Consider the following 23,776-nt stretch of genomic DNA (forward strand, 5'->3'; position numbering starts at 1 on the left):
GGATCTATAGACCTGACTTACTGCATAGCTGTGGTTGGATCTATAGACCTGACTTACTGCATAGCTGTGGTGTGGATCTATAGACCTGACTTACTGCATAGCTGTGGTGTGGATCTATAGACCTGACTTACTGCATAGCTGTGGTGTGGATCTATAGACCTGACTTACTGCATAGCTGTGGTGGATCTATAGACCTGACTTACTGCATAGCTGTGGTGTGGATCTATAGACCTGACTTACTGCATAGCTGTGGTGTGGATCTATAGACCTGACTTACTGCATAGCTGTGGTGTGGATCTATAGACCTGACTTACTGCATAGCTGTGGTGTGGATCTATAGACCTGACTTACTGCATAGCTGTGGTGTGATCTATAGACCTGACTTACTGCATAGCTGTGGTGTGGATCTATAGACCTGACTTACTGCATAGCTGTGGTTATCTATAGACCTGACTTACTGCATAGCTGTGGTGTGGATCTATAGACCTGACTTACTGCATAGCTGTGGTGTGGATCTATAGACCTGACTTACTGCATAGCTGTGGGATCTATAGACCTGACTTACTGCATAGCTGTGGTGTGATCTATAGACCTGACTTACTGCATAGCTGTGGTGATCTATAGACCTGACTTACTGCATAGCTGTGGTGTGGATCTATAGACCTGACTTACTGCATAGCTGTGGATCTATAGACCTGACTTACTGCATAGCTGTGGATCTATAGACCTGACTTACTGCATAGCTGTGGATCTATAGACCTGACTTACTGCATAGCTGTGGTGTTGATCTATAGACCTGACTTACTGCATAGCTGTGGGATCTATAGACCTGACTTACTGCATAGCTGTGGTGTGGATCTATAGACCTGACTTACTGCATAGCTGTGGTGTGGATCTATAGACCTGACTTACTGCATAGCTGTGGTGTGGATCTATAGACCTGACTTACTGCATAGCTGTGGGTGGATCTATAGACCTGACTTACTGCATAGCTGTGGTGTGGATCTATAGACCTGACTTACTGCATAGCTGTGGTGTGGATCTATAGACCTGACTTACTGCATAGCTGTGGTGTGGATCTATAGACCTGACTTACTGCATAGCTGTGGTATCTATAGACCTGACTTACTGCATAGCTGTGGATCTATAGACCTGACTTACTGCATAGCTGTGGATCTATAGACCTGACTTACTGCATAGCTGTGGATCTATAGACCTGACTTACTGCATAGCTGTGGGGATCTATAGACCTGACTTACTGCATAGCTGTGGTGTGGATCTATAGACCTGACTTACTGCATAGCTGTGGTGTGGATCTATAGACCTGACTTACTGCATAGCTGTGGTGTGGATCTATAGACCTGACTTACTGCATAGCTGTGGATCTATAGACCTGACTTACTGCATAGCTGTGGATCTATAGACCTGACTTACTGCATAGCTGTGGTGTGGATCTATAGACCTGACTTACTGCATAGCTGTGGGTATCTATAGACCTGACTTACTGCATAGCTGTGGATCTATAGACCTGACTTACTGCATAGCTGTGGATCTATAGACCTGACTTACTGCATAGCTGTGGTGTGGATCTATAGACCTGACTTACTGCATAGCTGTGGTGTTGATCTATAGACCTGACTTACTGCATAGCTGTGGATCTATAGACCTGACTTACTGCATAGCTGTGGTGTTGATCTATAGACCTGACTTACTGCATAGCTGTGGTGTGGATCTATAGACCTGACTTACTGCATAGCTGTGGTGTGGATCTATAGACCTGACTTACTGCATAGCTGTGGATCTATAGACCTGACTTACTGCATAGCTGTAGATTTATAGACCTGACTTACTGCATAGCTGTGGATCTATAGACCTGACTTACTGCATAGCTGTGGATCTATAGACCTGACTTACTGCATAGCTGTGGTGTGGATCTATAGACCTGACTTACTGCATAGCTGTGGATCTATAGACCTGACTTACTGCATAGCTGTAGATCTATAGACCTGACTTACTGCATAGCTGTAGATCTATAGATCTGACTTACTGCATAGCTGTAGATCTATAGACCTGACTTACTGCATAGCTGTGGATCTATAGACCTGACTTACTGCATAGCTGTGGATCTATAGACCTGACTTACTGCATAGCTGTAGATCTATAGACCTGACTTACTGCATAGCTGTGGATCTATAGACCTGACTTACTGCATAGCTGTGGTGTTGATCTATAGACCTGACTTACTGCATAGCTGTGGTGTGGATCTATAGACCTGACTTACTGCATAGCTGTGGTGTGGATCTATAGACCTGACTTACTGCATAGCTGTGGTGTGGATCTATAGACCTGACTTACTGCATAGCTGTGGTGTGGATCTATAGACCTGACTTACTGCATAGCTGTGGATCTATAGACCTGACTTACTCCATAGCTGTGGATCTATAGACCTGACTTACTGCATAGCTGTGGATCTATAGACCTGACTTACTGCATAGCTGTGGATCTATAGACCTGACTTACTGCATAGCTGTGGATCTATAGACCTGACTTACTGCATAGCTGTGGTGTTGATCTATAGACCTGACTTACTGCATAGCTGTGGTGTTGATCTATAGACCTGACTTACTGCATAGCTGTGGTGTTGATCTATAGACCTGACTTACTGCATAGCTGTGGTGTTGATCTATAGACCTGACTTACTGCATAGCTGTGGTGTTGATCTATAGACCTGACTTACTGCATAGCTGTGGTGTTGATCTATAGACCTGACTTACTGCATAGCTGTGGTGTTGATCTATAGACCTGACTTACTGCATAGCTGTGGTGTTGATCTATAGACCTGACTTACTGCATAGCTGTGGTGTTGATCTATAGACCTGACTTACTGCATAGCTGTGGTGTTGATCTATAGACCTGACTTACTGCATAGCTGTGGTGTTGATCTATAGACCTGACTTACTGCATAGCTGTGGTGTTGATCTATAGACCTGACTTACTGCATAGCTGTGGTGTGGATCTATAGACCTGACTTACTGCATAGCTGTGGTGTTGATCTATAGACCTGACTTACTGCATAGCTGTGGTGTTGATCTATAGACCTGACTTACTGCATAGCTGTGGTGTGGATCTATAGACCTGACTTACTGCATAGCTGTGGTGTGGATCTATAGACCTGACTTACTGCATAGCTGTGGTGTGGATCTATAGACCTGACTTACTGCATAGCTGTGGATCTATAGACCTGACTTACTGCATAGCTGTGGATCTATAGACCTGACTTACTGCATAGCTGTGGATCTATAGACCTGACTTACTGCATAGCTGTGGATCTATAGACCTGACTTACTGCATAGCTGTGGATCTATAGACCTGACTTACTGCATAGCTGTGGTGTGGATCTATAGACCTGACTTACTGCATAGCTGTGATGTTGATCTATAGACCTGACTTACTGCATAGCTGTGGATCTATAGACCTGACTTACTGCATAGCTGTGGTGTTGATCTATAGACCTGACTTACTGCATAGCTGTGGTGTGGATCTATAGACCTGACTTACTGCATAGCTGTGGTGTGGATCTATAGACCTGACTTACTGCATAGCTGTAGATCTATAGACCTGACTTACTGCATAGCTGTAGATCTATAGACCTGACTTACTGCATAGCTGTGGATCTATAGACCTGACTTACTGCATAGCTGTGGATCTATAGACCTGACTTACTGCATAGCTGTGGATCTATAGACCTGACTTACTGCATAGCTGTGGATCTATAGACCTGACTTACTGCATAGCTGTGGTGTGGATCTATAGACCTGACTTACTGCATAGCTGTGGTGTTGATCTATAGACCTGACTTACTGCATAGCTGTGGTGTTGATCTATAGACCTGACTTACTGCATAGCTGTGGTGTGGATCTATAGACCTGACTTACTGCATAGCTGTGGTGTGGATCTATAGACCTGACTTATTGCATAGCTGTGGATCTATAGACCTGACTTACTGCATAGCTGTAGATCTATAGACCTGACTTACTGCATAGCTGTGGATCTATAGACCTGACTTACTGCATAGCTGTGGATCTATAGACCTGACTTACTGCATAGCTGTGGTGTTGATCTATAGACCTGACTTACTGCATTGCTGTGGTGTTGATCTATAGACCTGACTTACTGCATTGCTGTGGTGTGGATCTATAGACCTGACTTACTACATAGCTGTGGATCTATAGACCTGACTTACTGCATAGCTGTGGATCTATAGACCTGACTTACTGCATAGCTGTAGATCTATAGACCTGACTTACTGCATAGCTGTAGATCTATAGACCTGACTTACTGCATAGCTGTATATCTATAGACCTGACTTACTGCATAGCTGTGGATGTATAGACCTGACTTACTGCATAGCTGTGGATCTATAGACCTGACTTACTGCATAGCTGTGGATCTATAGACCTGACTTACTGCATAGCTGTGGATCTATAGACCTGACTTACTGCATAGCTGTGGTGTTGATCTATAGACCTGACTTACTGCATAGCTGTGGTGTGGATCTATAGACTTGACTTACTGCATAGCTGTGGATCTATAGACCTGACTTACTGCATAGCTGTGGATCTATAGACCTGACTTACTGCATAGCTGTGGATCTATAGACCTGACTTACTGCATAGCTGTGGTGTGGATCTATAGACCTGACTTACTGCATAGCTGTGGTGTGGATCTATAGACCTGACTTACTGCATAGCTGTGGTGTGGATCTATAGACCTGACTTACTGCATAGCTGTGGTGTGGATCTATAGACCTGACTTACTGCATAGCTGTGGATCTATAGACCTGACTTACTGCATAGCTGTGGTGTGGATCTATAGACCTGACTTACTGCATAGCTGTGGTGTTGATCTATAGACCTGACTTACTGCATAGCTGTGGTGTTGATCTATAGACCTGACTTACTGCATAGCTGTGGTGTTGATCTATAGACCTGACTTACTGCATAGCTGTGGTGTTGATCTATAGACCTGACTTACTGCATAGCTGTGGTGTGGATCTATAGACCTGACTTACTGCATAGCTGTGGATCTATAGACCTGACTTACTGCATGGCTGTGGTGTTGATCTATAGACCTGACTTACTGCATAGCTGTGGTGTGGATCTATAGACCTGACTTACTGCATAGCTGTGGTGTTGATCTATAGACCTGACTTACTGCATAGCTGTGGATCTATAGACCTGACTTACTGCATAGCTGTGGTGTGGATCTATAGACCTGACTTACTGCATAGCTGTGGTGTTGATCTATAGACCTGACTTACTGCATAGCTGTGGTGTGGATCTATAGACCTGACTTACTGCATAGCTGTGGTGTGGATCTATAGACCTGACTTACTGCATAGCTGTGGTGTTGATCTATAGACCTGACTTACTGTAGACTGAGCTGTAGACCCACAGCTATCCCCAGTCCAGTACCTATCCTGGGGTCCAGTAGGACTGGTACTAACACAGCTATCTGTAGTCCAGTACCTATCCTGGGGTCCAGTAGGACTGGTACTAACACAGCTATCTGTAGTCCAGTACCTATCCTGGGGTCTAGTAGGACTGGTACTAACACAGCTATCCCCAGTCCAGTACCTATCCTGGGGTCCAGTAGGACTGGTCCAAACACAGCTATCTGTAGTCCAGTACCTATCCTGGGGTCCAGTAGGACTGGTACTAACACAGCTATCTGTAGTCCAGTACCTATCCTGGGGTCCAGTAGGACTGGTCCAAACACAGCTATCTGTAGTCCAGTACCTATCCTGGGGTCCAGTGGGACTGGTACTAACACAGCTATCTGTAGTCCAGTACCTATCCTGGGGTCCAGTAGGACTGGTACTAACACAGCTATCTGTAGTCCAGTACCTATCCTGGGGTCCAGTAGGACTGGTCCAAACACAGCTATCTGTAGTCCAGTACCTATCCTGGGGTCCAGTAGGACTGGTACTAACACAGCTATCTGTAGTCCAGTACCTATCCTGGGGTCCAGTAGGACTGGTACTAACACAGCTATCTGTAGTCCAGTACCTATCCTGGGGTCCAGTAGGACTGGTCCAAACACAGCTATCTGTAGTCCAGTACCTATCCTGGGGTCCAGTAGGACTGGTACTAACACAGCTATCTGTAGTCCAGTACCTATCCTGGGGTCCAGTGGGACTGGTACTAACACAGCTATCTGTAGTCCAGTACCTATCCTGGGGTCCAGTAGGACTGGTCCAAACACAGCTATCTGTAGTCCAGTACCTATCCTGGGGTCCAGTAGGACTGGTACTAACACAGCTATCTGTAGTCCAGTACCTATCCTGGGGTCCAGTAGGACTGGTACTAACACAGCTATCCCCAGTCCAGTACCTATCCTGGGGTCCAGTAGGACTGGTACTAACACAGCTATCCCCAGTCCAGTACCTATCCTGGGGTCCAGTAGGACTGGTACTAACACAGCTATCTGTAGTCCAGTACCTATCCTGGGGTCCAGTAGGACTGGTACTAACACAGCTATCTGTAGTCCAGTACCTATCCTGGGGTCCAGTAGGACTGGTCCAAACACAGCTATCTGTAGTCCAGTACCTATCCTGGGGTCCAGTAGGACTGGTCCAAACACAGCTATCTGTAGTCCAGTACCTATCCTGGGGTCCAGTAGGACTGGTACTAACACAGCTATCTGTAGTCCAGTACCTATCCTGGGGTCCAGTAGGACTGGTACTAACACAGCTATCTGTAGTCCAGTACCTATCCTGGGGTCCAGTAGGACTGGTACTAACACAGCTATCTGTAGTCCAGTACCTATCCTGGGGTCCAGTAGGACTGGTACTAACACAGCTATCTGTAGTCCAGTACCTATCCTGGGGTCCAGTAGGACTGGTCCAAACACAGCTATCTGTAGTCCAGTAGCTATCCTGGGGTCCAGTAGGACTGGTACTAACACAGCTATCTGTAGTCCAGTACCTATCCTGGGGTCCAGTAGGACTGGTACTAACACAGCTATCTGTAGTCCAGTACCTATCCTGGGGTCCAGTAGGACTGGTACTAACACAGCTATCTGTAGTCCAGTACCTATCCTGGGGTCCAGTAGGACTGGTCCAAACACAGCTATCTGTAGTCCAGTACCTATCCTGGGGTCCAGTAGGACTGGTACTAACACAGCTATCTGTAGTCCAGTACCTATCCTGGGGTCCATTAGGACTGGTACTAACACAGCTATCTGTAGTCCAGTACCTATCCTGGGGTCCAGTAGGACTGGTACTAACACAGCTATCTGTAGTCCAGTACCTATCCTGGGGTCCAGTGGGACTGGTACTAACACAGCTATCTGTAGTCCAGTACCTATCCTGGGGTCCAGTAGGACTGGTCCAAACACAGCTATCTGTAGTCCAGTACCTATCCTGGGGTCCAGTAGGACTGGTACTAACACAGCTATCTGTAGTCCAGTACCTATCCTGGGGTCCAGTAGGACTGGTCCAAACACAGCTATCTGTAGTCCAGTACCTATCCTGGGGTCTAGTAGGACTGGTACTAACACAGCTATCTGTAGTCCAGTACCTATCCTGGGGTCCAGTAGGACTGGTACAAACACAGCTATCTGTAGTCCAGTACCTATCCTGGGGTCCAGTAGGACTGGTCCAAACACAGCTATCTGTAGTCCAGTACCTATCCTGGGGTCCAGTAGGACTGGTACTAACACAGCTATCTGTAGTCCAGTACCTATCCTGGGGTCCAGTAGGACTGGTACTAACACAGCTATCTGTAGTCCAGTACCTATCCTGGGGTCCAGTAGGACTGGTACTAACACAGCTATCTGTAGTCCAGTACCTATCCTGGGGTCTAGTAGGACTGGTACTAACACAGCTATCTGTAGTCCAGTACCTATCCTGGGGTCCAGTAGGACTGGTACTAACACAGCTATCTGTAGTCCAGTACCTATCCTGGGGTCCAGTAGGACTGGTACTAACACAGCTATCTGTAGTCCAGTACCTATCCTGGGGTCCAGTAGGACTGGTACTAACACAGCTATCTGTAGTCCAGTACCTATCCTGGGGTCCAGTGGGACTCGTCCTAACACAGCTATCTGTAGTCCAGTACCTATCCTGGGGTCCAGTAGGACTGGTCCAAACACAGCTATCTGTAGTCCAGTACCTATCCTGGGGTCCAGTAGGACTGGTACTAACACAGCTATCTGTAGTCCAGTACCTATCCTGGGGTCCAGTAGGACTGGTACTAACACAGCTATCTGTAGTCCAGTACCTATCCTGGGGTCCAGTAGGACTGGTCCAAACACAGCTATCTGTAGTCCAGTACCTATCCTGGGGTCCAGTGGGACTGGTACAAACACAGCTATCTGTAGTCCAGTACCTATCCTGGGGTCCAGTAGGACTGGTACTAACACAGCTATCTGTAGTCCAGTACCTATCCTGGGGTCCAGTAGGACTGGTACTAACACAGCTATCTGTAGTCCAGTACCTATCCTGGGGTCCAGTAGGACTGGTCCAAACACAGCTATCTGTAGTCCAGTACCTATCCTGGGGTCCAGTAGGACTGGTACTAACACAGCTATCTGTAGTCCAGTACCTATCCTGGGGTCCAGTAGGACTGGTACTAACACAGCTATCTGTAGTCCAGTACCTATCCTGGGGTCCAGTAGGACTGGTCCAAACACAGCTATCTGTAGTCCAGTACCTATCCTGGGGTCCAGTGGGACTGGTACAAACACAGCTATCTGTAGTCCAGTACCTATCCTGGGGTCCAGTAGGACTGGTACTAACACAGCTATCTGTAGTCCAGTACCTATCCTGGGGTCCAGTAGGACTGGTACTAACACAGCTATCTGTAGTCCAGTACCTATCCTGGGGTCCAGTAGGACTGGTACTAACACAGCTATCTGTAGTCCAGTACCTATCCTGGGGTCCAGTAGGACTGGTACTAACACAGCTATCTGTAGTCCAGTACCTATCCTGGGTCCAGTAGGACTGGTACTAACACAGCTATCTGTAGTCCAGTACCTATCCTGGGGTCCAGTAGGACTGGTACTAACACAGCTATCTGTAGTCCAGTACCTATCCTGGGGTCCAGTAGGACTGGTACTAACACAGCTATCTGTAGTCCAGTACCTATCCTGGGGTCCAGTAGGACTGGTCCAAACACAGCTATCTGTAGTCCAGTACCTATCCTGGGGTCCAGTAGGACTGGTACTAACACAGCTATCTGTAGTCCAGTACCTATCCTGGGGTCCAGTAGGACTGGTCCAAACACAGCTATCTGTAGTCCAGTACCTATCCTGGGGTCCAGTAGGACTGGTCCAAACACAGTTATCTGTAGTCCAGTACCTATCCTGGGGTCCAGTAGGACTGGTACTAACACAGCTATCTGTAGTCCAGTACCTATCCTGGGGTCCAGTAGGACTGGTCCAAACACAGCTATCTGTAGTCCAGTACCTATCCTGGGGTCCAGTAGGACTGGTACTAACACAGCTATCTGTAGTCCAGTACCTATCCTGGGGTCCAGTAGGACTGGTACTAACACAGCTATCTGTAGTCCAGTACCTATCCTGGGGTCCAGTAGGACTGGTACTAACACAGCTATCTGTAGTCCAGTACCTATCCTGGGGTCCAGTAGGACTGGTACTAACACAGCTATCTGTAGTCCAGTACCTATCCTGGGGTCCAGTAGGACTGGTACTAACACAGCTATCTGTAGTCCAGTACCTATCCTGGGGTCCAGTAGGACTGGTACTAACACAGCTATCTGTAGTCCAGTACCTATCCTGGGGTCCAGTAGGACTGGTACTAACACAGCTATCTGTAGTCCAGTACCTATCCTGGGGTCCAGTGGGACTCGTCCTAACAGCGTAAGGTTCATCTCTTCACACATCCTCTCTGCTCCTCCCGTGGTGGGGGGAAAATCTGAGACGTGTTCTTGAAGAGGGGAAGAGAGAGAGGGAAGGGGGGAAGAGAGAGAGGGGGAGAGAGAGAGGGGGAGGGGAAGAGAGAGAGGGGAGGGGAAGAGAGAGGGGAGGAGGGGGAGAGAGAGAGGGGAGAGATGGGGGAGAAATACAAGGAAGAGAAAGAGTTACACATCATGCCAATGAATGATGTCGGTCTTTATGAGAGAAAGTTACACATTGTGTGTGCCATGCATTCATGTGTGTGTGTGTGTGTGTGTGTGTGTGTGTGTGTGTGTGTGTGTGTGTGTGTGTGTGTGTGTGTGTGTGTGTGTGTGTGTGTGTGTGTGTGTGTGTGTATATATATATATAAGTAAATAAATAAATACCTTGCATTTGGGACAGACAAATCCACTCATGTTCTCCACCACTCCTATGATGGGCAGCTGGACCTTCTGACAGAACCTGATCTCCTTTCTTACATCCTGAAGAGAAACCTCCTGGAGAGGCAAAGAGGGGGGAGGAGGGGTGAGAGACATGGAGGGGTGAGAGACATGGAGGGGTGAGAGACATGGAGGGAGGAGGGGTGAGAGACATGGAGGGGTGAGAGACATGGAGGGGTGAGAGAGAGAGAGAGAGGGAGGAGGGGTGAGAGACATGGAGGGGTGAGAGACATGGAGGGGTGAGAGACATGGAGGGGTGAGAGAGAGAGAGAGAGGGAGGAGGGGTGAGAGACATGGAGGGGTGAGAGACATGGAGGGGTGAGAGACATGGAGGGGTGAGAGACATGGAGGGAGGAAGGGTGAAAGAGAGAGGGAGGGAGGAGGGGTGAGAGAGAAAGAGGGAGGAGGGGTGAGAAACATGGAGGGGTGAGAGACATGGAGGGAGGAGAGACATGGAGGGAGGAGGGTTTGTTGTAATCAGGCACCATAACCCAGGCTAAAGTCCTGGTTAAACTACCCTGCCATAACTCCACCCATCTAACCAGACAGGCTAAAGTCCTGGTTAAACTACCCTGCCATAACTCCACCCATCTAACCAGACAGGCTAAAGTCCTGGTTAAACTACCCTGCCATAACTCCACCCATCTAACCAGACAGGCTAAAGTCCTGGTTAAACTACCCTGCCATACCCTCCGACGAACCATCAAACAGGCAAAGCGTCAATACAGGACTAAGATCGAATCATACTACACCTGCTCTGACGCTCGTCGGGTGTGGCAGGCCTTGCAAACCATTACAGACTACAAAGGGCAGCACAGCCGAGAGCTGCCCAGTGACACGAGCCTACCAGACGAGGTAAATAACTTCTATGCTCGATTTGAGGCAAGTAACACTGAAACATGCATGAGAGCATCAGCTGTTCCGGATGACTGTGTGATCACCCTATAAACAGGTCAACATTCACAAGGCCACAGGGCCAGACGGATTACCAGGATGTGTACTCCGGGCATGCGTTAACCAACTGGCAAGTGTCTTCACTGATATTTTCAACCTCTCCCTGTCTGAGTCTGTAACACCAACATGTTTCAAGCAGACCACCATAGTCCCTGTGCCCAAGAACACTAAGGTAACCTGCCTAAATGACTACCGACCCGTAGCACTCACATCTGTAGCCATGAAGTGCTTTGAAAGGCTGGTCATGGCTCACATCAACACCATTATCCCAGAAACCCTAGACCCAATCCAATTTGCATACCGCCCAAACAGATCCACAGATGATGCAGTCTCTCTATTGCCACTCCACACTGCCCTTTCCCACCTGGACAAAAGGAACACCTATGTGAGAATGCTGTTCATTGACTACAGCTCAGCGTTCAACACCATAGTACCCACAAAGCTCATCACTAAGCTAAGGATCCTGGGACTAAACACCTCATTCTGCAACTGGATTCTGGACTTCCTGACAGGCCGCCCCCAGGTGGTAAGGGTAGGTAACAACACATCCTCCATGCTGATCCTCAACACGGGGGCCCCTCAGGGGTGCGTGCTCAGTCCCCTCCTGTACTCCCTGTTCACTCATGACTCCACGGCCAGGCACGACTCCAACACCATCATTAAGTTTGCTGACGACACAACAGTGGTAGGCCTGATCACCGACAAGACAGCCTATAGGGAGGAGGTCAGAGACCTGACCGTGTGGTGCCAGGACAACAACCTCTCCCTCAACGTGATCGAGACAAAGGAGATGATTGTGCACCACAGGAAAAGGAGGACCGAGAACGCCCCCATTCTCATCGACGGGGCTGTAGTGGAGCAGGTTGAGAACTTCAAGTTCCTTGGTGTCCACATCACCAACAAACTAACATGGTCCAAGCACAACACAACAGTCGTGAAGAGGGCACGACAAAACCTATACCCCTCAGGAGACTGAAAAGATTTGGCACGGGTCCTCTGATCCTCAAAAGGTTCTACAGCTGCACCATCGAGAGCATCATGACGGGTTGCATCACCGCCTGGTATGACAACTGCTTGGCATGCGACCGTAAGGCACTACAGAGGGTAGTGCGTACTGCCCAGTACATCACTGGGGTCAAGCTTCCTGCCATCCAGGAACTCTATACCAGGCGGTGTCAGAGAAAGGCCCAAAAGACTCCAGCCACCCTAGTCATAGACTGTTCTCCCTGCTACCACACGGCAAGCGGTACTGGAGCGCCAAATCTAGGTCCAAGAGGCTTCTAAACAGCTTCTACCCCCCCAAGCCATAAGATTCCTGAACATTTAATCAAATGGCTACCCAGACTATTTGCGCCCCCCCTCCTACGCTGCTGTTACTCTCTGTTCATAATCTATGCATATGGACTTTAACTCTACCTACATGTACCGGTACCCCCTGTATATAACCTCCACATTGACTCTGTACTGGTACCCCCTGTATATAGCCTCCACATTGACTCTGTACCGGTACCCCCTGTATATAGTCTCCACATTGACTCTGTACCGGTACCCCCTGTATATCGCCTCCACATTGACTCTGTACCGTAATACCCTGTATATAGCCTCCACTTGACTCTGTACCGTAATACCCTGTATATAGCCTCCACATTGACTCTGTACCATAATACCCTGTGTATATAGCCTCCACATTGACTCTGTACCGGTACCCCCTGTATATCGCCTCCACATTGACTCTGTACCGTAATACCCTGTGTATATAGCCTCCAAATTGACTCTGTACCGTAATACCCTGTATATAGCCCCGCTATTGTTATTTACTGCTGCTCTTTAATTATTTGTTATTCTTATCGCTTACTTTTTTTAAAGGTATTTTCTTAAAACGGCATTTGTTGCTTAAGGGCTTGTAAAGTCAGCATTTACCTGTTGTATTCATCATTACACTATATTGTTGTATTCGGTGCATGTGACAAATAACCTATCTAATCAGACAGGATAAAGTCCTGGTTTAGACTACCCAGTCATAACAACCTAATCTAATCAGACAGGATAAAGTCCTGGTTTAGACTACCCAGTCATAACAACCTAATCTAATCAGACAGGATAAAGTCCTGGTTTAGACTACCCAGTCATAACAACCTAATCTAATCAGACAGGATAAAGTCCTGGTTTAGACTACCCAGTCATAACAACCTAATCTAATCAGACAGGATAAAGTCCTGGTTTAGACTACCCAGTCATAACAACCTAATCTAATCAGACAGGATAAAGTCCTGGTTTAGACTACCCAGTCATAACAACCTAATCTAATCAGACAGGATAAAGTCCTGGTTTAGACTACCCAGTCATAACAACCTAATCTAATCAGACAGGATAAAGTCCTGGTTTAGACTACCCAGTCATAACAACCTAATCTAATCAGACAGGATAAAGTCCTGGTTTAGACTACCCAGTCATAACAACCTAATCTAATCAGACAGGATAAAGTCCTGGTTTAGACTACCCAGTCATAACAACCTAATCTAATCAGACAGGATAAAGTCCTGGTTTAGACTACCCAGTCATAACAACCTAATCTAATCAGACAGGATAAAGTCCTGGTTTAGACTACCCAGTCATAACAACCTAATCTAATCAGACAGGATAAAGTCCTGGTTTAGACTACCCAGTCATAACAACCTAATCTAACCAAACAGTCAGTGCTTAATGATTGATCTGACCGCCAGCTATAAATCAGACAGCAAAGGTCAAAACAAATCCGTATATATATATATATATATATATATATAAACTACCTGGTTGCTATAGTGAGCCGTAGTTGCCGTAGTTACCTAGTTGCTATAGTGAGCCGTAGTTACCTAGTTGCTATAGTGAGCCGTAGTTACCTAGTTGCTATAGTGAGCCGTAGTTGCCGTAGTTACCTAGTTGCTATAGTGAGCCGTAGTTACCTAGTTGCTATAGTGAGCCGTAGTTACCTAGTTGCTATAGTGAGCCGTAGTTGCCGTAGTTACCTAGTTGCTATAGTGAGCCGTAGTTACCTAGTTGCTATAGTGAGCCGTAGTTGCCGTAGTTACCTAGTTGCTATAGTGAGCCGTGGTTGCCGTAGTTACCTAGTTGCTATAGTGAGCCGTAGTTGCCGTAGTTACCTAGTTGCTATAGTGAGCCGTAGTTGCCTAGTTGCTATAGTGAGCCGTAGTTACCTAGTTGCTATAGTGAGCCGTAGTTGCCGTAGTTACCTAGTTGCTATAGTGAGCCGTAGTTGCCGTAGTTACCTAGTTGCTATAGTGAGCCGTAGTTGCCGTAGTTACCTAGTTGCTATAGTGAGCCGTAGTTGCCATAGTTACCCAGTTGCTATAGTGAGCCGTAGTTACCCAGTTGCTATAGTGAGCCGTAGTTACCCAGTTGCTATAGTGAGCCGTAGTTGCCGTAGTTACCCAGTTGCTATAGTGAGCCGTAGTTGCCGTAGTTACCCAGTTGCTATAGTGAGCCGTAGTTGCCGTAGTTACCCAGTTGCTATAGTGAGCCGTAGTTGCCGTAGTTACCCAGTTGCTATAGTGAGCCGTAGTTACCTAGTTGCTATAGTGAGCCATAGTGAGCCGTAGTTACCCAGTTGCTATAGTGAGCCGTGGTTGCCGTAGTTACCCAGTTGCTATAGTGAGCCGTAGTTGCCGTAGTTACCCAGTTGCTATAGTGAGCCGTAGTTGCCGTAGTTACCTAGTTGCTATAGTGAGCCGTAGTTGCCGTAGTTACCCAGTTGCTATAGTGAGCCGTAGTTGCCGTAGTTACCCAGTTGCTATAGTGAGCTGTAGTTGCCGTAGTTACCCAGTTGCTATAGTGAGCCGTAGTTGCCTAGTTGCTATAGTGAGCCGTAGTTGCCGAGTTGCTATAGTGAGCCGTGGTTGCCGTGAGTTACCCAGTTGCTATAGTGAGCCGTAGTTGCCGTAGTTACCCAGTTGCTATAGTGAGCCGTAGTTGCCGTAGTTACCTAGTTGCTATAGTGAGCCGTGGTTGCCGTAGTTACCCAGTTGCTATAGTGAGCCGTGGTTGCCGTAGTTACCCAGTTGCTATAGTGAGCCGTAGTTGCCGTAGTTACCTAGTTGCTATAGTGAGCCGTAGTTGCCGTAGTTACCCAGTTGCTATAGTGAGCCGTGGTTGCCGTAGTTACCCAGTTGCTATAGTGAGCCGTGGTTGCCGTAGTTACCCAGTTGCTATAGTGAGCCGTAGTTGCCGTAGTTACCCAGTTGCTATAGTGAGCCGTAATTACCGTAGTTACCCAGTTGCTATAGTGAGCCGTAGTTGCCGTAGTTACCCAGTTGCTATAGTGAGCCGTAGTTGCCGTAGTTACCCAGTTGCTATAGTGAGCCGTAGTTGCCGTAGTTACCTAGTTGCTATAGTGAGCCGTAGTTGCCGTAGTTACCCAGTTGCTATAGTGAGCTGTAGTTGCCGTAGTTACCCAGTTGCTATAGTGAGCCGTAGTTGCCGTAGTTACCCAGTTGCTATAGTGAGCCGTAGTTGCCGTAGTTACCTGCGGGGTGGTGACGATGACGGCTCCGTCGATGCGGGCGGAGCTAAGGTACTGGACGATAGACAGGTGCTCGTCAGAGGTCCCGGGGGGCGTGTCCACGATGAGGTAATCCAGTTCCCCCCAATCAACATCACGCAGGAACTGTTTGATCATCCCTGACAGGGAAGTACAGCACAGCCAATCAGAGAGCAGCCTCACAGACAATAACCAATGAAAGTCCACATCATGTCATTATTCACACTTGATTTATATTTTATAAATATAGCCTTTAATTTCATCTTTATTTATCCAGGAAGTGCCCTTGAGGTCAGACAGCGGCTAAACACACACACACTGTTTACCGTTCTTCTTGGGTCCTCTCCAGATAACAGCGTCATCAGGACTGCTGAGTAGGAAGCCAATAGACATGACCGCAAGGTTATCCTCTACATACTGGAACACACACACACACAGGTTATCCTCTTCATACTGGAACACACACACACACAGGTTATCCTCTACATACTGGAACACACACACACACACACAGGTTATCCTCTACATACTGGAACACACACACACACACACACACACACACACACACACACAGGATATCCTCTACGTACTGGAACACAGAACATAACTAATAAAGGTATATATATTAAAAGGAAAGAAAAACATTGAACCATTCAGAATAATCCTCTTCGTCTTGGTAAACTTCACTTCCTTATAACATAAGGAAGTGATGTCATCACCACAGTGTGTTTTCCACCTCTCTGGACACCCTACATGAATCTGGTTTGACTTTAAACATGTTCCTTCCATGTGTCCAGGAAGTCCCATTGAGGTGAGTAGACCTCTTTTACAAGGAGACCCTGGTTTAACAGTCAAACTATAAACACAGTATTCTATTGAAGACAGACTCACCACAGGAGACCAGCCAGAACCACTCTGATGGACCTACAGACAGAGAGACAGACAGACAGACAGAGACAGACAGAGACAGACAGAGACAGACAGAGAGAGACAGAGACAGACACAGAGACAGAGACAGAGACAGAGAGACAGACAGACAGACAGACAGACAGACAGACAGACAGACAGACAGACAGACAGACAGACAGACAGACAGAGACACAGACAGACACAGAGACACAGACAGACACAGAGACACAGACAGACACAGAGACACAGACACAGACAGACAGACACAGGCAGACAGACAGACAGACAGACACAGACAGACAGACAGACACAGACAGAGAGATCATGAGCCAACTTTATACACTGAACAGAAATATAAAACACACAACATTGTAAAGTGTTGGCCCCATGTTTCATGAGCTGAAATAAAAGATCCCAGAAATGTTCCATACTGTGTGTACAAGCTGATTTCTGTCAAATGTTCTGCACAACATTTCTTTCCATCCCTTGTTAGTGAGCATTTCTCCTTTACCAAGATAATCCATCCACCAAGAAAAGGTGTGATATATCAAGAAGCTGATTAAAACAGCGTGATCATTACAATCGGCATGCTGACTACAGGAAAGTTCACCAGAGCATTTTAAAATGTTCATTTCTCTACCATAAGCCGCCTCCAACGTCGTTTTAGAGAATTTGGCAGTGCGTCCAACCGGCCTCACAACCGACTGTGTTATTTCTGTGTTATTTTATTTCTGCTCATGAAACATGGGACCAACACTTTACAATGTTGAGTTTATATTATAGTTTGGTATAAATTAGACCAACTTTTGAAAAAAAAACTGAAAAACATTTACTAGTAAGAGGTAATGTGGTATATTGTTTAATTAAATGTATTTCTTTTTTGTCTATTAACCAAAATATCACAGAGATATTTGCCCCTTTAAGGGCAGCAGGTTACCATGGTAACATGACTTGTCATGTGACTAGTACAAGTGTTGTCTTCTCTTCTCTTAACAGTTGAAACTCAAACATTTTGGAAAAACGTCCTAGCTTGTAAACTAAACAATGTAAATAGACCAAGAAACACGAGGATAAAGTCTCAATTCAGTTGACTTTCTTTTCAAGTAAATTAGATGAACTTGCATGCCCACACTTCTAAAATATGAATATTTCACTCTGCTCTTGATGTGCCCACAGCCCCCAACCAGGAAGTGTTGCAGCGTGAGGTGGAATAGGCTTATTTAAGATGTGTAGTTCTTTGACTTGTGCTATTAATTTACCAGCTATGAAACAAAATGGCAGAAATACTTTGAAAAACAGCTACTGCGGCATTTATTTTACTATAAATGTGATCATACTTGACTATTTATTCACAAATATGCAGTGGTATTTAAGTAATTGAGTAAAACATACTTTAAAGTACTACGTAAGTCGTTTTTTTGGGAGCATCTGTACTTTATTATATTTTAATATTTTTACTTCACTACATTCCTAAAGAAAATGATGTACTTTTTACTCCATAGATTTTCCCTGACACCCAAAAGTACTCGTTAAACAGAGAACATCCCTGGTCCTCCCTACTGTCTCTGATCTGGAGTACTCACTAAACAGAGAACATCCCTGGTCATCCCTACTGCCTCTGATCTGGAGGACTCACTAAACAGAGAACATCCCTGGTCATCTCTACTGCCTCTGATCTGGAGGACTCACTAAACAGAGAACATCCCTGGTCATCCCTACTGCCTCTGATCTGGAGGACTCACTAAACAGAGAACATCCCTGGTCATCCCTACTGCCTCTGATCTGGAGGACTCACTAAACAGAGAACATCCCTGGTCATCCCTACTGCCTCTGATCTGGAGGACTCACTAAACAGAGAACATCCCTGGTCATCTCTACTGCCTCTGATCTGGAGGACTCACTAAACAGAGAACATCCCTGGTCATCCCTACTGCCTCTGATCTGGAGGACTCACTAAACAGAGAACATCCCTGGTCATCTCTACTGCCTCTGATCTGGAGGACTCACTAAACAGAGAACATCCCAGGTCATCTCTACTGCCTCTGATCTGGAGGACTCACTAAACAGAGAACATCCCTGGTCATCCCTACTGCCTCTGATCTGGAGGACTCACTAAACAGAGAACATCCCTGGTCATCTCTACTGCCTCTGATCTGGAGGACTCACTAAACAGAGAACATCCCTGGTCATCTCTACTGCCTCTGATCTGGAGGACTCACTAAACAGAGAACATCCCTGGTCATCTATACTGCCTCTGATCTGGAGGACTCACTAAACAGAGAACATCCCTGGTCATCCCTACTGCCTCTGATCTGGAGGACTCACTAAACAGAGAACATCCCTGGTCATCTCTACTGCCTCTGATCTGGAGGACTCACTAAACAGAGAACATCCCTGGTCATCTCTACTGCCTCTGATCTGGAGGACTCACTAAACAGAGAACATCCCTGGTCATCTCTACTGCCTCTGATCTGGAGGACTCACTAAATAGAGAACATCCCTGGTCATCCCTACTGCCTCTGATCTGGAGGACTCACTAAACAGAGAACATCCCTGGTCATCTCTACTGCCTCTGATCTGGAGGACTCACTAAACAGAGAACATCCCTGGTCATCTCTACTGCCTCTGATCTGGAGGACTCACTAAACAGAGAACATCCCTGGTCATCCCTACTGCCTCTGATCTGGAGGACTCACTAAACAGAGAACATCCCTGGTCATCTCTACTGCCTCTGATCTGGAGGACTCACTAAACAGAGAACATCCCTGGTCATCTCTACTGCCTCTGATCTGGAGGACTCACTAAACAGAGAACATCCCTGGTCATCTCTACTGCCTCTGATCTGGAGGACTCACTAAAGACAAATGTTTTGTTTGTAAATTATGTCTGAGTGTTGGAGTGTGACCCCTGGCTATGCGTCAATTTAAAAAGATTTTTTTTTTTTTTAATTGTGCCATCTGGTTTGTTTAATAAAAGGAATTTGAAATTATTTATACTTTTACTTTTGATACTTCAGTATATTTAAAACCAAATACATTTACTCAAGTAGTATTTTACTGGGACACTCACTTTTACTTGAGGTATTTTCTATTAAGGTATCTATTCTTTTACTCATCTATAATTGGGTATTTTTCCACCGCTGGTCTCTCTCTCTCGCCACGTTTACACCTTTGCCTTAACATGTGGTTATCATGATCCGATCACTATCTGATCTACAACACTAGGAGAGCCAGAGACTACAGGGCTACATATCCTACCTGTTCTCCCTCCACACCCATGATCCTGGGGATAGATGGACCACAGATGTCAACATCTAGAAGGGCAACCTGGAAAACACACACACACACACACACACACACACACACACACACACACACACACACACACACACACACACACACACACACACAGAAGTTAGGGTGTGGGAACATGTTCTCCAGTCAACACACTGCAAAGTTAGCTGGTATCTCTTAGCCAGTGTGCTAAACACGTTATCCAGCTGTCGTACCCTCGTCTGGCCACAGAGAGGCAGCACTGAGTCGAGCTACAGCAGTGAACTTTCAGCCTGTGACCATCAGAGGGAGACAAAAGCACTGAGATCACGTTCATACCGAAAAGGTTTTGTTTTGACGATGACACAGACTGAGTGGTATGTTAGCTGAACAGACTGGTTGCAGGCTGGTGTTTTCATAGTACTGACAACTAACAGGTCACCGCCACTGGTCAGGATGACTCCAGCTGTTACGGTCATCAGAGAGACAGAGAGAACACTGGAAATAGCTTATATAAAACATTAAAATGTCCTACTACATTTCTTAAAACGCTAACAATACATTTTAAATGTTTTACAATGTTTCTTAACCCCTAACAATACATTTTAAACATTGTTATTCTCTCTAATGTTTACTGTTAATGTTGTCATCTTTGTTTTCTTTCATTCACTTGGTAAACAAAGGTTTCCCCATGCCAGAGGACATCGACCTTAGGGCGGGTTAACGGTCCCCTGGAAACACAGAGGACGTCCATAAAGCTGTGTTACGGTTAAATCACTCCCCACGCCAGCAGTGCAAACCTCTGGCGTTGCTCTCCCCTCTCTCTGAGGAAGTAACAAAACTAGATAGAAGCTAAGGGGCATCAGTCAACCCTCCTCCACTACACACCCTCAGCCTTCACCAGGTAGAGACAGTGAGAGTGTTTTAATGGGACTACGTGCTCCTTCACCAGGTAGAGACAGTGAGAGAGTGTTTTAATGGGACTACGTGCTCCTTCACCAGGTAGAGACAGTGAGAGAGTGTTTTAATGGGACTACGTGCTCCTTCACCAGGTAGAGACAGTGAGAGAGTGTTTTAATGGGACTACGTGCTCCTTCACCAGGTAGAGACAGTGAGAGAGTGTTTTAATGGGACTACGGGGTCCTTCACCAGGTAGAGACAGTGAGAGAGTGTTTTAATGGGACTACGTGCTCCTTCACCAGGTAGAGACAGTGAGAGAGTGTTTTAATGGGACTACGTGCTCCTTCACCAGGTAGAGACAGTGAGAGAGTGTTTTAATGGGACTACGTGGTCCTTCACCAGGTACAGACAGTGAGAGAGTGTTTTAATGGGACTACGTGCTCCTTCACCAGGTAGAGACAGTGAGAGAGTGTTTTAATGGGACTACGTGCTCCTTCACCAGGTAGAGACAGTGAGAGAGTGTTTTAATGGGACTACGTGCTCCTTCACCAGGTAGAGACAGTGAGAGAGTGTTTTAATGGGACTACGTGCTCCTTCACCAGGTAGAGACAGTGAGAGAGTGTTTTAATGGGACTACGGGGTCTGATCACACAGAGGAGAAGCACAGCACATAGCGTCTGTCTGATCACACCAACTGTCGTCAGCTATCTGCGTGACCTTCCCACAGTACACACACGAGAGAGAGAGAGAGAGGGCAAAGAGAGGGGGAGAGAGGGGAAAGGCAGAGAGAGCGCAAACGAGTAGAGAACAGAGAGATAGAGAGGGAGAGAGAGGTTGAAGTGTTACCTCTTTAGTGGCGTCACTAGCCAGTGCGTGGGCCAGATGTGCGCTGAAGGTACTCTTCCCTACTCCTCCTTTCCCTGACAGGACCAAGATCTTATGTTTCACTGTTAACATCTTCTCTGCTATCTCCTCTATGGCTGCAGGGAAGGAGGGAGGGGAGGGAGAGACAGAGGGTGGGAGAGACAGACAGAGGGGGAGAGAGAGACAGACAGAGGGGGGAGAGAGACAGACCGAGAGGGGGAGAGAGAGACAGACAGAGGGGGAGACACAGACAGACAGAGGGTGGGAGAGAGACAGACAGAGGGGGAGAGAGAGAGACAGAGGGGGAGAGAGAGAGACAGAGGGGGAGAGAGAGACAGACAGAGGGGGGGAGAGAGAGACAGACAGAGGGGGGGGGAGAGAGAGACAGACAGAGGGGGGAGAGAGAGAGACAGACAGAGGGGGGAGAGAGAGAGACAGACATTAAACACACATTGAAAACAAGGAATCGCAGCAGACTAATCAGCAGTGGTGTTATTGACCAGATCAAGGTCAGGCTCTACAGAACAGACACAGTGAGACAGACAGACTGAGTGTTACCTGGGTCCGGTGCTTTAGTGGCTCCAGAGGAGCAGAGGTTCTGGTTGGGACAACCCTGACATGCTGACGTCTTCCCTGCCTGCTCACTGGCCGTACCGGGGCAGTCTGACAACCAATACAACCAATCAGTCGATACATCAAAACAACAACCACGTGACCAATCAGATAATATCAATATAAATAAAACAAAAAGTGTCCCGATTGAATATGTAGAAAATACTTGATTCTTTGTTCACTAATCTGCCTGTGACTGGATGAGTTAAAACAGAGATCCATTGAACAAAGATATTATAGTTTATTAGACAGACCCTGTCTGCTATGTTTCTGACAGGTCATGTGATACAGTTTATGCTAAGAGAGTAGCCAGCCGATCCAACCCGACCACCTGCACTATGGACAGACAGGCTTCCTGTGTAGACTAAGACACAATGCGTTGTAATAATCCGAATAATACCATTATCGCAACTATTAAACTGAGAAGATTTGAACGATTTACTTAAAAATGTACATGAAATTATGAAAATGACACATAGCGTTGACACTGCCATTACAAAAAGACTGCTAAATTGATCTGTCAAACTGGTTTGTAAACTGGGCTGGCTGGCTGGCTAGCTAACTGCGCCATCTGTTGTCTTACGGGAAACCATTTTCACGGCACTTCTGACACCGAAATGACTTTTTTGTAGCAGGTTAGGAAAATCCCTTTGTATCGAAGTGCGGTGAAAAAGTGTGTCCCCCTTAACTTATGACAGGCAGCTATGCTAACCGGCTAACAGCTAACTTTCAGACAAACTATTCTTCGTTAAAAGGCGACAACAAACTTGACATTCACAAACATCTAACAGTAACACTATAAGAAGCTAAAAACCCATATAATAAACGTGGTGTCTGAAGGTTGGCGTGTTGTTATAATGAACTTAAAACCAAACTCACGCTGTGGCGCATCACTCGGAATGTCCGCCATGTTTACAGTGGCGCTGTGAATATTCGTCCGGACTGAAATCACGTCTCATCTCAAAAGGTTCCGCATACGCGCAAGTATGGCCAAAACCTTTTGACTAAACAAGAGACTAAACTATTAAAAAAAATAGACACACTATAATAATTGCACAACAGCTAACTAGCCTAAAGGGTATTGCATTGTAGCTCGCACTACTATAAAATAGGGGAGGTTCGTTAAAAAAATGTAAATATTTTTTGGGGGAGGGTAGTGTGTTTTTTTCCCCCTGGTTTACATTCACTATTTTGGCTGGTTTTACTATATATTCTTCCATCCTTGCCACATGTCTTCATCTGCTTGCATGCATCTCTCCTATATCAAGGTTTTTTTGGTACTTCCCTTATCCACTACGCTTTTGTCCCCCCGGCTGACTTTTCCTATACAACAGGTCAATACAGACCACCAGTCTGTCAATCCTGCCCTT

General features: G+C 46.4%; 1 pseudogene across 1 annotated transcript in view; it reads right to left on the minus strand.

The window, feature by feature from the left end:
• The window catches only part of LOC123743351 (cytosolic Fe-S cluster assembly factor nubp1-like), a 36,701-nt pseudogene extending 13,305 nt beyond the window's left edge, over window positions 1–23,396 (minus strand). The window contains exons 1-9 of the transcript XR_006770084.1: window positions 23,286–23,396; window positions 22,353–22,457; window positions 21,777–21,910; window positions 20,016–20,084; window positions 16,741–16,773; window positions 16,176–16,266; window positions 15,835–15,989; window positions 10,305–10,415; window positions 9,848–9,949 (exon numbers count right to left, since the gene is read on the minus strand). The product of XR_006770084.1 is annotated as a cytosolic Fe-S cluster assembly factor nubp1-like (transcript). The remainder of the gene's footprint in view (window positions 1–9,847; window positions 9,950–10,304; window positions 10,416–15,834; window positions 15,990–16,175; window positions 16,267–16,740; window positions 16,774–20,015; window positions 20,085–21,776; window positions 21,911–22,352; window positions 22,458–23,285) is intronic.
• Between the last annotated feature and the right edge of the window lie 380 nt (window positions 23,397–23,776).

Source organism: Salmo salar, chromosome ssa06 (genome assembly GCF_905237065.1).
Source record: "Salmo salar chromosome ssa06, Ssal_v3.1, whole genome shotgun sequence".
In the NCBI taxonomy this organism is placed as follows: Eukaryota; Metazoa; Chordata; class Actinopteri; order Salmoniformes; family Salmonidae; genus Salmo; species Salmo salar.